Source organism: Pelophylax lessonae (assembly GCF_965119305.1).
Source record: "Pelophylax lessonae genome assembly, chromosome: 7".
Classification (NCBI taxonomy): Eukaryota; Metazoa; Chordata; class Amphibia; order Anura; family Ranidae; genus Pelophylax; species Pelophylax lessonae.
The window spans coordinates 144,456,504-144,469,785 of record NC_138774.1 but is presented as its reverse complement, the minus strand read 5'-3'; positions in this window follow the sequence as shown (position 1 = coordinate 144,469,785).

Genomic DNA, 13,282 nt, shown 5'->3' with positions numbered 1-13,282 from the left:
TGTCACTGGCTAATGCACTCTGAAGAGATGTTACAACCGTGCAGTCCCTTCAGAGCTCTGTGCCGTAGTCCATGACTCCTATGCGCATGCGAGGGAGTGACGTCATCGCAGTGTGGCCAGACGGCCGGAGGACCCGAATGCGGCAAGGCAGACCGAGTGAAGATGGTAGCGTCTCTCAGAGCTGACAGCGAAGGGGTGCAGGGCTTCATTCTAAGGTAAGTATTTAATAATGTGCTATGCATACTAACACATTATGCCTTTACTTTGCAGGGTTTAAAAAAAAAAAAAAAAAAAAAATCTCTTTAAAAGGAGAATTTTATACCAGTAAAAATAAAAAAAAAATATGCAATAAAAATACACGATGGATATTTCCCAACTCTGCTCTTGGTTTTAGATAACATTTCCTACAACACAAACAGAATCCTCCCTGTGACCCTAACCTTTTGGCCTTGCTGTAGACACTGTAGTCATTACATACAGTGATATTCTGCCAAGTATAGCATACTTTTTAGAGGAAACATTAATAAAGATAGTCCATAGAAGAAAACATGGTATGGTGTTAGAACTTTTGAAAATGTTATTTATGCTGGAAAAGCACTCTAAACATAAGATAGGCTAAGCAGCAGACAGCAGTAATCAAATACATTTCAAAGTATGTGCACTGAGGCATAAACAAATGAGGGGGCTTCTTTGTGTTAAAGTGTTACTAAACCCACAACAGTAAAATGAGTCTGTTTTGCATTAAAGCATACTTGTTATACTCACTGTGGAAACTACAGGGTTAATCCTCCACATTGTGTAAAAAAAAAAAAAAAAAAAGGCTGTTTGATACTGTCTTCACTGATCCTTCCCTTCTTCCACTGTCCCTAATCCCTCTCCTGATAAGACTGAGCATGTGCACAGAGCCTCCAAAGGCTCTGTTTGATGATTATTCAAGTTTTTTTTTTTTTTGTTAGGGAGCATGCATGTGATCAGCACAGGGCCAATCAGTACTGTCCAGGCCGGAGGTCAGGGCTATGCAGCCTCATAGGACAGTCAGATGAGAATGAAAACTGCGCATAGAAGCTTTAACCAGACACTGATAGATGTCACAAGACTGATAAGAAAAGGTATTTAACAGTTTATATTTATAAAATCATAGAATTTCCTTGCACTGTGTACTCTGGTAGACCAGATATAGTGAATTCAGGCTCCTGGATTTAGTAACACTTTAAGTGGATATATGTTGTTCTGCTTCCGCAATTTAAACACTGAAAGTGTGATCTCTATAATTGATCCATTTCTGGTGAGATAGCTTAATTTACAGTCTCAGTAGATTGGCAGTCAGTGACTGGATCTAAATTACATCTTGCAGATCATAAAAGATGAACATCAGATGGGTCAACAATCATAGGGGTTGATTTACTTAAGACAAAATATACTGTGCACTGCAAGTGAACTTGCTCAAGAGCTTAGTAAATAAGGTAAAGCTTCACTTTGCAAAGAATACCAAATCACATGCAAGGCAAATAAACTGCATTTTTGCTTGTACATGATTGGATGATAGAAATCAGCAGGGCTTCTCCTCATTTTAGAGCTTCCCTCAGATCTAGAACTGCACTTGCAGTAGGGCTGAATGATAGTCGATGTGATATTGACTATCGTGCTGTGGGCATGTGCGATACTCACATCACCGAAGATACGATGTAAGGCATAGGTATTAGGCAGGGAGAAGTCGGGATGACTCACAGTGGTTGTAGCAGAACAGAGCCCGACATCCGTCCCACACATTCAGTCTGCCTGCCAGCAGCTAGCCAAGTTCCCCGGCTGATGGTAATATGATCCTAGAGTGAGGAGCTCAGCTCCTCCCTGTAACCAATCAGCGGCTCCCAGCACACTGAAACTGAAGAACTGATAACAAGCTTTTATTGTAACAGATCAGAGTGAAGAGTCGAGTCAGTACGTGTGGGACTGGACGGATGTCATGTCAGGCTGTGTTCTTCTACCTCCTGCCACCATTGAGTCCCGACTGTGCCTAATCCACACTGACTGTCACTGTCAATCCCTACACTAACATCAACCCTGGCCTGCCCTGGCTGTATGGTGCAATATGCAATTACAATAAGAAGAAGGCTGTGTTGCTGCAATACTTCCTGATTTCCTCTCAATATCGCAATATATATCGTTGAAAAAAAAAAAAAGATTGCAATGTACTTTTTTCCAATATCGTGCAGCCCTAACTTGCAGTGCACAGTATATTTGCATTTAGTAAATTAACCGCATAGTATCTAGTTTCTGCAGAATACAGTACATGTGGTGAATGGAGGCTAAAGAATGAAGAGGAAGGGTGGGACTAACTATTCAGAGCATCCACCTAGCTACAGAGTGGGGTAAAGACAAAACTATTAAATGGCAAACAGACAATGCATGTGTAACATGATATGTTTTTATCTAATTGGGATCATTTCTTAAACTGATCAGTTTATCTTAATCTGTTCATAAAGCTGGCCATACATTGTATAAATTTGCTCAGTGGGTGACCCTTTTGGCTACCTCCTGTGGCATCCCTCTAAAACATACTGTTGGCTGAACAGCTGCTGTTTAGTGATTTAATAGTGTATGGCCGGGACTTACTTTTACACTGTGCTTTTCCCCCTCACTGCAATAGGAAGAAAGGTATACGGAAGCCTTCTTTTAAAAGCTAGAAATGATAAAACCAGAACTGAAGTGGGGTAGTGTCTCATAATGACAAAAAAGGGATATAATTGGTCACTACAGACAACACCTTCACTTGTGTCTTATGTATTTGTTTATTGAAATTCTTTTTTTTTTTTTTTTACCTGAAACACATGATACATTTTCACTTATTTATATTCATCATATGCCACTGATACTGCTAATTGTTGCTGGAAAAAGGGAGAAAGCTTCAGTAAGCACCTTAAAAAGGTAACTCCACGGGGGCGTGGTTTGAGCATGGCCGCGTGAAGACGCTTCCTTTCAGAGCTCCCGGCCAGAGGCTCCCTTTCAGCTTACCGCAACAGCGATTCCTGCATTGCCTGCCGCCGATACCGGATCCGCGATCCCCCCGGCATCAGGAGTGCACAGCGGGGGTGTTTTGCGGTATGGATCGCTTTCTTCGGCCGCTCCAGCCCGCGGCCTCCACCCCAGATGCGGTCAAGATGGCGCCGGCGCGCTCTGCTCCCTTACCACAGCCACGGAGTGCTGCCATGGCGGACCAAAGGGACACACAGGGAGACGACCATCAACTGCCCCCTTTCTCTCCGCCGAGTGACCTGTCTCCCTGCCTGCCGAGATCACTTTCCCTGGGCTTAGATGAAGAGGAGATCGCGAGGGGGATGGATCTCTCTGGCTCCCCGGCCGAGTTCTCCTATACAGGACACACTCAGACCTCTCTTCCTGCCAGCCTGGTCCAGGTGCCTGCTTCACACCACACAGTGAGTAACCTTGAGACTGCAGTTCACACCAATGTGCCCCTTTCCGCCCCACAGTCAGAACAGGCCATCTGGGCATTCTTGCAGCAGCTCCCCACAAGAGCAGACTTTGAGTCCCTGGCTAACAGGGTCGAGACAGCTTTGAGGGGTGAGGTGATGAACCTTAAACAGGAGGTCACAGATCTGGATGCTAAGGTTACTGCTGTGACACAGGAGTGTGGGACCACATCCCAAGCTGTCCAAGCTTTGCAATCCTCCCATACAGATCTGGCTGATCAGGTTACCAACTTGCACTTACTTCTCGACGACCTGGAGAACCGTAGCCGGCGACAGAACATCAGACTTAGGGGGATCCCAGAGTCATTTGAACAAGGGGCGCTTCGAGCTACAGTGACTTCCATCTTCAACAGGTATTTGGATCGTCCCCCTGAGACGAACATTGTCATTGACAGAGTTCACAGGACTCTGGGTCCTCAATCCACAACTTCGGATAGACCCAGAGATGTGCTGTGCCGCCTACATTCTTATAATCTTAAAGAGGAAATCCTTCAGAGGGCCTGGCAGGTGGGCATTTTGGAGTTTGATGGGGCCGCGGTCCACCTGCTGCCTGACGTGTCCCGCAAAACACTGCAAATGCGCAGATCCCTTAAACCCTTGCTGGAGCGGTTGGGGGCACAGGGTCTCACCTACAAATGGGGACACCCCTTTCATGTCATTGTGAAAAATGGCAACAGATCCTTCTACCTGCGTCACCCTTCTGGCCTTCCTGACCTTTTTCAGTTCGCTGCAATGGAACCCATGCAGGTGCCGAACTGGCTTACATCAGCGGGCACCCCGGAGCCGCGCACCATTGCTTCCAGAGGGGACCCTCCTGAAGATCGCTACAACCGCCGCCCACGGAGGGGCAGGCGCCGAGGCTCCAGACGGCCCACACCGTGAAGAGTTCCTGGTTACTCACATGGGGTCTGCAAGTTCCTGTTCGCTCGCTTTTTCTGAGCGACTCCCTTGAGTTCTTGGGAAATGACTGTCCGTACCCGCCACTGTTAGATGTTACAATTGACTGATCTCTCCACCCGCTTTTTTCTTTTTGTACATTTGACTGATCTCTCCACCCACTTTTTTTTTTTTTTGCCAAAAGTTGCCCACAGCCGGCTCGGGTCTCGGGGCTGGCTACACATTACTTTACTTTATATGAGGTTCTTTTTCCCTTGTTTTGGAGGCCTCACTTGACTTTTTTTTTTTTTTTTTCTCAGTATTGTTAGTGGGTGGGGATAGGGTGTGGCTCGGCCGGTTCCGGGGATGAGTCTTAGTGGGGGCGGGCGATTGGAGATGACCGGGCCCCCCGGCTCTGGCTGAGCTCCTCTGGTGGGATTTGTGCTATGGGTGGGGGACTTCTTTTTCTCCTTCAGGACTGTAGCTTTATTTGCTGTTCTCCAGGTTCTTTTGCCCCTGTGTTGTTTTTCTACTGTGACTTTTTTTTTTTTTTTCTCCACTGTCCTGTATAAGACTTGGTCCTTCCGATGTCTGTTGGGTGGCATGTCCTTTGGTTATTTTTGCTGTTTTACTTTTTCTTTTATTTTATTTTTTTTTATTATGGTGGGGGAGCCACATGGCCGGGGCTCTGAGCATACCCGTGCTTTGCCACTTCCCTCTCTAGGCCGCCTCTACCCTGGTGGTAGACGAATATCTCGATAGAGATTTCTTGATAGTTTGAGTATTTTCTTCCCGTTTCTTCTCTTTCTTTTCTTGCTCCTTTGCACTTTTTCTCAGCCTAGCCCCCCTCAGCCTTTTCCTCTACTCCCCTTCTTTGTGTTTTTTTTTTTTCTTTCTCCTCTCTCTTCGTTACCCCCCTTCCCCCACGCTGTCTTGGACTGGTCCTTGTCCTCAGTTGTGTTGGAGATCATGGCCTTGAAAGTTCTTTCTTGGAATGTAAAGGGCTTGAACTCGCCTGAAAAGCGAACGAGTTGCCTTTCGGAACTCTGGCGTCAGAGGGCGCAGGTCGTCTTCTTACAGGAGACTCATTTTCGGAGCGACAAAATACCAAAACTTTGCAACAAACGGTTTCCAACGGTCTACCATAGTTCTTCAGCGTCCTCTAAATCCAAAGGGACCAGTATCCTCTTAGCGGGCTCTCTCCCCTGGCAATTCCAGGACGTGCTGTCCGATCCGGAAGGGCGTTTCCTTTTGCTTAAAGGCTCGATCTATGATCATAAGGTCACACTAGCTACTGTTTACCTACCCAATAGTAGCCAACTTCCTGCCCTGGAAAAGTTCCTTGCCACTTTAGATTCCTTCCTCGAGGGTACTTTGATCTTGGGAGGGGACTTCAACTTTTGCCTGGATCCACGGGTGGACTCCTCTGGGGGTACCTCTATGTCGAGCGGCGTGAGACGCCGCTTGCACGAATTATTGCACTCCCATCGTTTAGTGGATATCTGGAGGATCTTTCACCCCCGGGAGAGGGATTACACCTTTTATTCCGCGGTACACGACTCTTATACCAGGATCGACTTTTTCTTGCTTCAACATTCGTCCATTCCGTTGACTTCCAAAGCTGAGATTGGGCATATCGCCTTGTCGGACCATGCCCCCACGGTGTTGGAACTCAACATCCAAAACTCCCATCCAACCACTCCTTCTTGGAGGCTGAATGAAGCGCTCTTGCAGGACCCCGCCATAGTCACAGATGTCCTTGCAGAACTACAGGCGTTTTTTGCTGCCAACATGGACTCGGTAGACAATCCCCTTTCAGTTTGGGCGTCTCATAAGTGCGTTATTAGGGGAATCTTGATTAAGCACGGCCACATTGTAAAAAAAAAAGAGAATGGAGACTCTCTCTGGGCTCCTGTCACGCCTTCGGCGGTTGGAGAGTAGCCATAAAGCGGGTTCGGATACGGGCACGGCCGTGGAGTTGTTGGAGGTTCGAGAAGCTATACGGGAACACTCCCTCTACGAGGCAAAACATGTCTTGGTGAAGGTTCGACGGTCTTTTTATGAATACGGGGACAAGTGCAGCCGCTTGCTCGCTAACGCCCTGAGAGCGGGGAGGTCCTCTACCTTCGTGTCTGCCTTGTCTACTCCGACGGACACGAGGATTCATTCCACCCCGGACCTGGCGAAGGCCTTCCGCGATTTTTATTCTTCGCTATATAACATTGATAGAGTGCCGGCCTCGCCCTTGGAGCCTCAGATCCCTCCAAGTCTGGCCTCCTACCTTCGCGAGGCTAACCTTCCAACCCTCACCGCTGAGGAAGTGGAGGACCTCTCTCAGCCCATTTCGGTGGCAGAGTTTGGGGCGGCAATTGCGTCCACTTCTCTACGCAAAGCACCTGGCCCTGATGGTTTCTCGGGAACGTATTATAAGACCTTCCAGGATGTTCTCGCGCCACATTTCGTTAAAGCTTTCAATGCCATTACGGACGACAAACAGGTACCGTCGGATATGCTGAGAGCCAGCATAACGGTCCTCCCCAAACCAGGCAAGGACCCCCTTTTGTGTGGGAGTTATAGGCCGATCTCCCTGCTCAATTGCGACGTCAAGCTTTTCTCTAAGATCCTGGCAACTAGACTGGCTCCGTTGATGCCGCGTCTTGTCTCTTTGGACCAGGTTGGCTTTATTCAGACACGTGAGGCTAGGGACAATACTGTTCGTTCCCTTAACATTATAGAGAGAGCACAGAGGCTTCGCACACCGCTATTGCTCCTGTCTACAGATGCCGAAAATGCGTTTGACCGGGTGAACTGGTGTTTTCTTCATGCCACGCTGCAACATGTGCACCTGCCGCCCCCGATGCTGTCCTGGATAGCCTCGCTATACTCTACCCCCACTGCGACGGTCCGCGTCAACGGGTTTAGCTCGGACCCCTTTCCTATAGCCAACGGCACCCGACAGGGATGTCCCCTGTCTCCGTTGCTATTTGTTCTGACATTGGAACCGTTCCTCCAACACGTCCGGGATAATCCCTCGATCCAGGGTGTACGTACAACTGACTGCCATCATAAAGTGGCTGCTTACGCAGACGACTTACTTTTTTATATCACCAAACCTCTCATATCCCTTCCTTCTTTACTTGCGGAGTTGAGCCGCTACTCTTCACTGTCCAATTTCAAGATCAACCTCCATAAATCGGAGGCCTTGAACGTTTCGATTCCCACGGCGACTATTTCGGCCCTGCGCCCACACTTCCCGTTCCGATGGGCCACGCGTTACATTCAGTACCTAGGCACGAAGATCTCTGCAAACTTGTCTGAGGTCTTCTCCTTGAACTTTCAGCCCTTCCTAGGCACTCTGTCCGGAGACTTACAGAAATGGGACTCGCTGGCATTGTCATGGTTTGGTCGTTGTAATGTTTTGAAAATGAATGCGATGCCCCGGTTGCTTTACCTCTTGCAGGCACTGCCGATAAGACTGCCTCGTATCTTTTTACACTCGGTCCGCTTAGCGTTTATCAAATTTGTTTGGCATGGTCGGCATCCCCGTCTTGGAGTCGACGTGTTGGTACGTTCCAAGGACAGGGGGGGTATAGGCTTTCCGGACCCTGCCTTATACTGTACTGCTGCCCACATGACGAGGGTCCTGGACTGGTGCAGACACAAGTCCCTTAAGCTTTGGGTCCAGTTGGAACAGGAGGCATGTGATGCACCGCTCGCGGGATTGCCCTGGACAGGGCGTCATCACTTGGCCACCGTCTCGGAGCACCCCTTGATAGGTGCCACCCTGGCCGAGTTGGACAGATTCTACCGCATGGCCTCCTTGGAGGGCCATCCTTCTCCTATGTCTCCTATTATTGGACATCTGGGCTTCCAGCCCGGGCTTGCGGATGCGCATTTTAGTCTTTTATCTGCCACTGGGTTGGTTCGCGCTTCCCAACTACTGAGTCCCGGGGGGTGGCGCGTAGATCGTATTCTGCCTCCTGGCCAACCCCCCTCTTTCCTTAACCAATGGCGCTCTCATCAACTTTCGCATTTCCTGCACTCACAGCCACATTACTCGTCTTTCCAGCGTGATCTACACGCCTTTGAAGAGCTGTGCCTGGGGGAGGGACCGATCCGTGGATCCCTTTCCAACTCCTATAGGCTCCTTTTGGAGCTTAGGGCGGGATCTGAGCCCCCTTTTCTTGCTAAATGGGAAAGGGAGCTTGGAGCTACTTTCTCTGTCCCTCAGCGGGAGCGCATATTGTATTTTGCGCACAAGTCCGCACTCAGCGGCCGATATCAGGAAACTACATATAAATTGATGACCAGATGGTACAGAACGCCATCGATGTTGGCCAAATACTTTCCTCAACAGAGTGACCGTTGCTGGAGGTGCCATTCCTCCGAGGGCACTCTCTTGCACATTTTTTGGGATTGTCCCGTCCTTGCCTCCTTTTGGGACCCAGTACTGCAATTCATTCAGAAATTCACGGATGTGGCTTTGCAGGGGGATCCTAAGGCAGTGCTGCTTAACCTCACGCCTATGTCTAAGAAGAGATACAGCAAATCCCTACTCAAGTACCTCTTAAGCGCTGCGCGAGCCTGCATTCCAGCTATGTGGAAACAGCAATCTGCCCCCACGGTTTCGCAATGGCTTGCCAGGGTGAGCGAACTCGAGCATATGGAGGAACTTACGTCCGAACTCCGAGGGACGAGAGAGGCGCACAGGACTAGGTGGATACATTGGAACCTATTTCGAGTCTCCGAGGAGTACCTGCCATACTCTGACCCACTGTAGGGGGTTGGTGCCGCTTGAGATGTAGCAACTTTTGCAGCCCTTTTTGGGCGCCCTTCTGGCCAGTCCGATCCCTTCGAAAATTCCCGTCCGGGTTGGCGTGGGGGATTTGCACCCTTTTTTTTTTTTTTTTTCTTTCTCTCTTCCCCCCTTGCCTTTCCCTCTGTTTAATCCTTCTTTCTATCTTTCCTACAACGTTCTTTCTTTTTTTCACTCTGGTAACCTTAAAGTGAAAAAAAGTAAAAAATTTCAGGATGCACACAGGCTCAGGCGCCTGCCCACCTGGAGTACGGTTTCTTGTTCTCCTTCACTTGCTGGTTTGCTGGTTTGACTTTAGAGGCGTCATTCCCGGGGTAAGTTTGCCTCCCTTACACGGAGGACCTGGGAATGGCGCGTTCTCTGCGTAAATGTAATTTAAAGTAGCGGATCACCTTTTTATATTTTCTCATACTGTCCGCTTTTGGTTCTCCGCACTTTTGTGTTGTAATGACAAACCTGTTGTTTCATGAATCTACATATTTGCCTGTTGCCTGTATTGTATTCTTTAAATAAAAAATTTGAAAAAAAAAAAAAAGGTAACTCCACTTTAGGGGATCCAAAGTTTCTCCCCGGTCTCCATAATCGTAACATTTTCAAACATTGGATTGATAGAAATTTAACATTCCTACATAAATTTATAACTAACTCCACGTTTACATCGTTTGAGATTCTGCAATCCAAATAGAAGTTGCCTCACACCGAACACTACAACTTCCTGCAGATCAGGCAATTTTTCCAAAAGTACTATCAATTAACTGACATCCCCTGCCCAACATTCTATGAAAAGATTTGCCTTAAAAATCCTAGAGGTAGGGGTATTATATCTGAAATATATCAAAGTATGACACACTCTATCTCGGAGGAAAAACTCCCTTATATGCACAAATGGGAGAAAGAATGTCATTTACATCTCACATCAGATGAATGGCAGGATTGTATTTTGAACCTCAGGAAATGCACCAGATCTATCACGATTCGTGAAACCCCCTACAAACGAATAACCAGATGGTACTTTACCCCATCTAAACTGCATGCCATCTTCTTCCCCTAACTGCTATAGAGGATGTGATGCCCCGGGATCATTTACCCATATTTTTTGGTAATGTGACAGGATATCCTTTATTTGGCAACAACTGGATAGTTTTGCCTCAAAAACCTCTTACAGGCAAATAAACCTCACTCTCCCCAATTGTCTTCTTTTCACTACAATACCTGGTTTGTCTGTTCCTCAGTCATACATTGGTTGATTGCAGTAAATTGGAAATCCTCTTCGTTCCCCCAGGCCCAATAAAAGGCTAGACTCTCTTCGATTAACCAAATGGAAAAAAAATTCTATGATAGCAAATGGGAACCTTGGTTTGATCACTCTGACATTCTATTTCCACCGATGGGTTCCTAATCACAAATCTATCCATCTATACGACGTGAATGTGAAAGATGTAGTTGGTATTTTGTAGTCAATTTGCACTTAACAATATGTTCTCTATATACTCTTTGACTATTTACTGCTTTATGCAGTATTATTGAAATTGTCACAGGTCCAATACTCAGTACCACTCATACAAAGTCTTATTTTTTCTTGATCATGTTTAAATATATCTGACATAAGAACTTATGCATACTTTCAGTAACAATGACTATTGTTTATTGTTGTTTACATCAATGTTAATATACGCTTTTGTACCACAATTTTTTCACCCTAATAATAAAAATTTGTATACAAAAAAAAAAATAGCAAATATAGAAAAAACAATATAGTGTATACAATTGCGACACAAATCATATTGTAATTGAATGTTATTAAAAATTACCTTCCCTTTTCAATCTGCAGCTGTTGTAATTTTCTGAAAATGCAATGCAATATGGCTACCTGGAGCTGTTCTGTACACAGAATGTATACTGACCACACCCCAGAAACATCATTTCCTGCTTGTGTGATTGGCTCACTTATTTTCCCAGAAGCCTGCCTAAGGCTGGCCATACATTTAACAATTTTCTTTAGATTTACCTTCAACTATGTAGCACAAGGGCCTGCCTTATAGGATACAAATGAAAGTGTTGTTTAGTTTTGACCTCATATTATATGGTTTTTGGTAAAACTAACAGAAAATTGAACATGAATGGCCAGCCTAAGATACAAGTCAGATTCCAGGCTTCCCAAGCAACAAAAATGTAATTTTTGGTGAGATATTCCCAATAGTAACACGTCTAAAGGGATGCAGGCCCAGCAGCTTTCCTCATTAGAGCCCTGCAGGTGCACAGCTGATAAATATGAAACCACTCCCATTTGACCCACTCAGCACAGAGGAACAAACAAGGATTTCTTTGAAATAACAAAAGGTAGGAATCTGCAACAAAGTTTGTTAAATCCCTGCAATGTACAGAGGTACAGAAATCACCCAGAGGGGAATGTTTTTTTCTCAACAAAAGTGGAGTTACGCTTTAACCTTAATACACTAACCTAATATTACCCTTATCATAAAAAAAAAAAAAAAAAATCACCTACTACGTTCAGCCTTCATATTTTAAAGCTTTATTAGGATTATTTGAAACAATGTTTAATAGGCAGTGAACTTTTGCAATCAAATAATAATAAAAAAAAAAAAAAAACAGTGCCAAGCAGATGGCTGGTGAAATAAGAAGTTTCTGTAGATTGTTGTACTGCCTTAGGCCAGCCAAACACAAAATTCTTGCTACGCCCAAGGACAGAATAAGAAAAATCAATGGAGTCCCCACATCCATACTAAACAGCATCAATGGGGAAATCTCCCCCACCAGCTATAATATTCTGACAGCCACAGCACCTGCAGCTTTCAGAATGCCTAAACAGTGACTGCATCTAACTGGCTGCAGCCACTGTTTGGCCCGCACTGGCTCCTTTGATTTGCAAATCAGTTTTTTTGGGCAGTGTTGACAGGGCCACCCTAGGCTCCAATGTGGGCAAATTCAGCAGGAACTGATCAGAATTCAAGTCATGTATGACTAGTTTTACTAAAATAAGTCTGGATGTATGCTTTAAATAAAAAGATCTGCTTTAAACAAGCAGTGTCATATAGCCTACATTTTATAGAACTGTCTATTGTAAGAGTCATACAACAAATATGAATGGCTAACCTCAAAAATCAGGCGTCAAACAATTCAACAAAGTTTACAGCAAAGTTAAAACAGATTTGAGCAATGTGTCACCAAATAAACAAAGCCACATATGGTAAATATACTTCAAAGAACACAAATTACTGTGAGTAAAGCAAACTATGACATATTGGTATACTGGACTGAGTACCACAGGGCAGCCAACAGTATCCCGCAACAGTCAGTTACCCATCATTCTAAGTATTGTTACCTAGTTAAAGAAACCTACTTCTTTCAAATATGGGTTAAACATATACTGAAACATTGGCAAACACAGGAAATATAAAATGCTAAATTCTGAATTTCTTAGAGTACACACAAAAATCATACATACAAGTACTAGATGCTGTTATCAATCAACTGCTTTAAAAGAGATTTTCATCTTTAGACAAAACTTGGTCCAACCCTCTAAAAATTGAAGAGCAATGTGGAAGGCTGGGCAAAGAATTATTAAAAGCAGAAAATCTCATGTTTCACCACAGAAAGTCTATCACAGATAGTTGGTTTTGCTATGTTTAAATATTTCACCATGCACATCCTGTATAGTGTAGGGAACATTTTGATACCCATTCAAGTGGTTGTAAAGACCAGGCATTTTTCATCTTAATGCATTCCCTACATTATTGTAAAACATGTCCCTGTATCTGTACTGCCTTCTCACCCCCTGTATACTTACCTGAGCCTGATCTAGATCCAGTGCCATCTGTAGTGGCTCGCTCTCTTCTCACAATGGCAGCAGTGGGGGGGTTCTAAACTGTGCTGTTAGTGCAGCTCTGGAGCTCGATTGCAGGTGGGCCCCCTTAAGAGGTGGGAGGTGGCTATCTCTGGGGACCCACGAATAAGTGGAGGAGCAAAGAGTGCCAACAGGGGACCTGAAAAGAGGCAGTTCAGAGCTGCTCTGTGCAAAACCATTGCACAGAGCAGGTAAAGTACATGTTTATTATGAAAAAAATGGAAGCTTTACAATCAC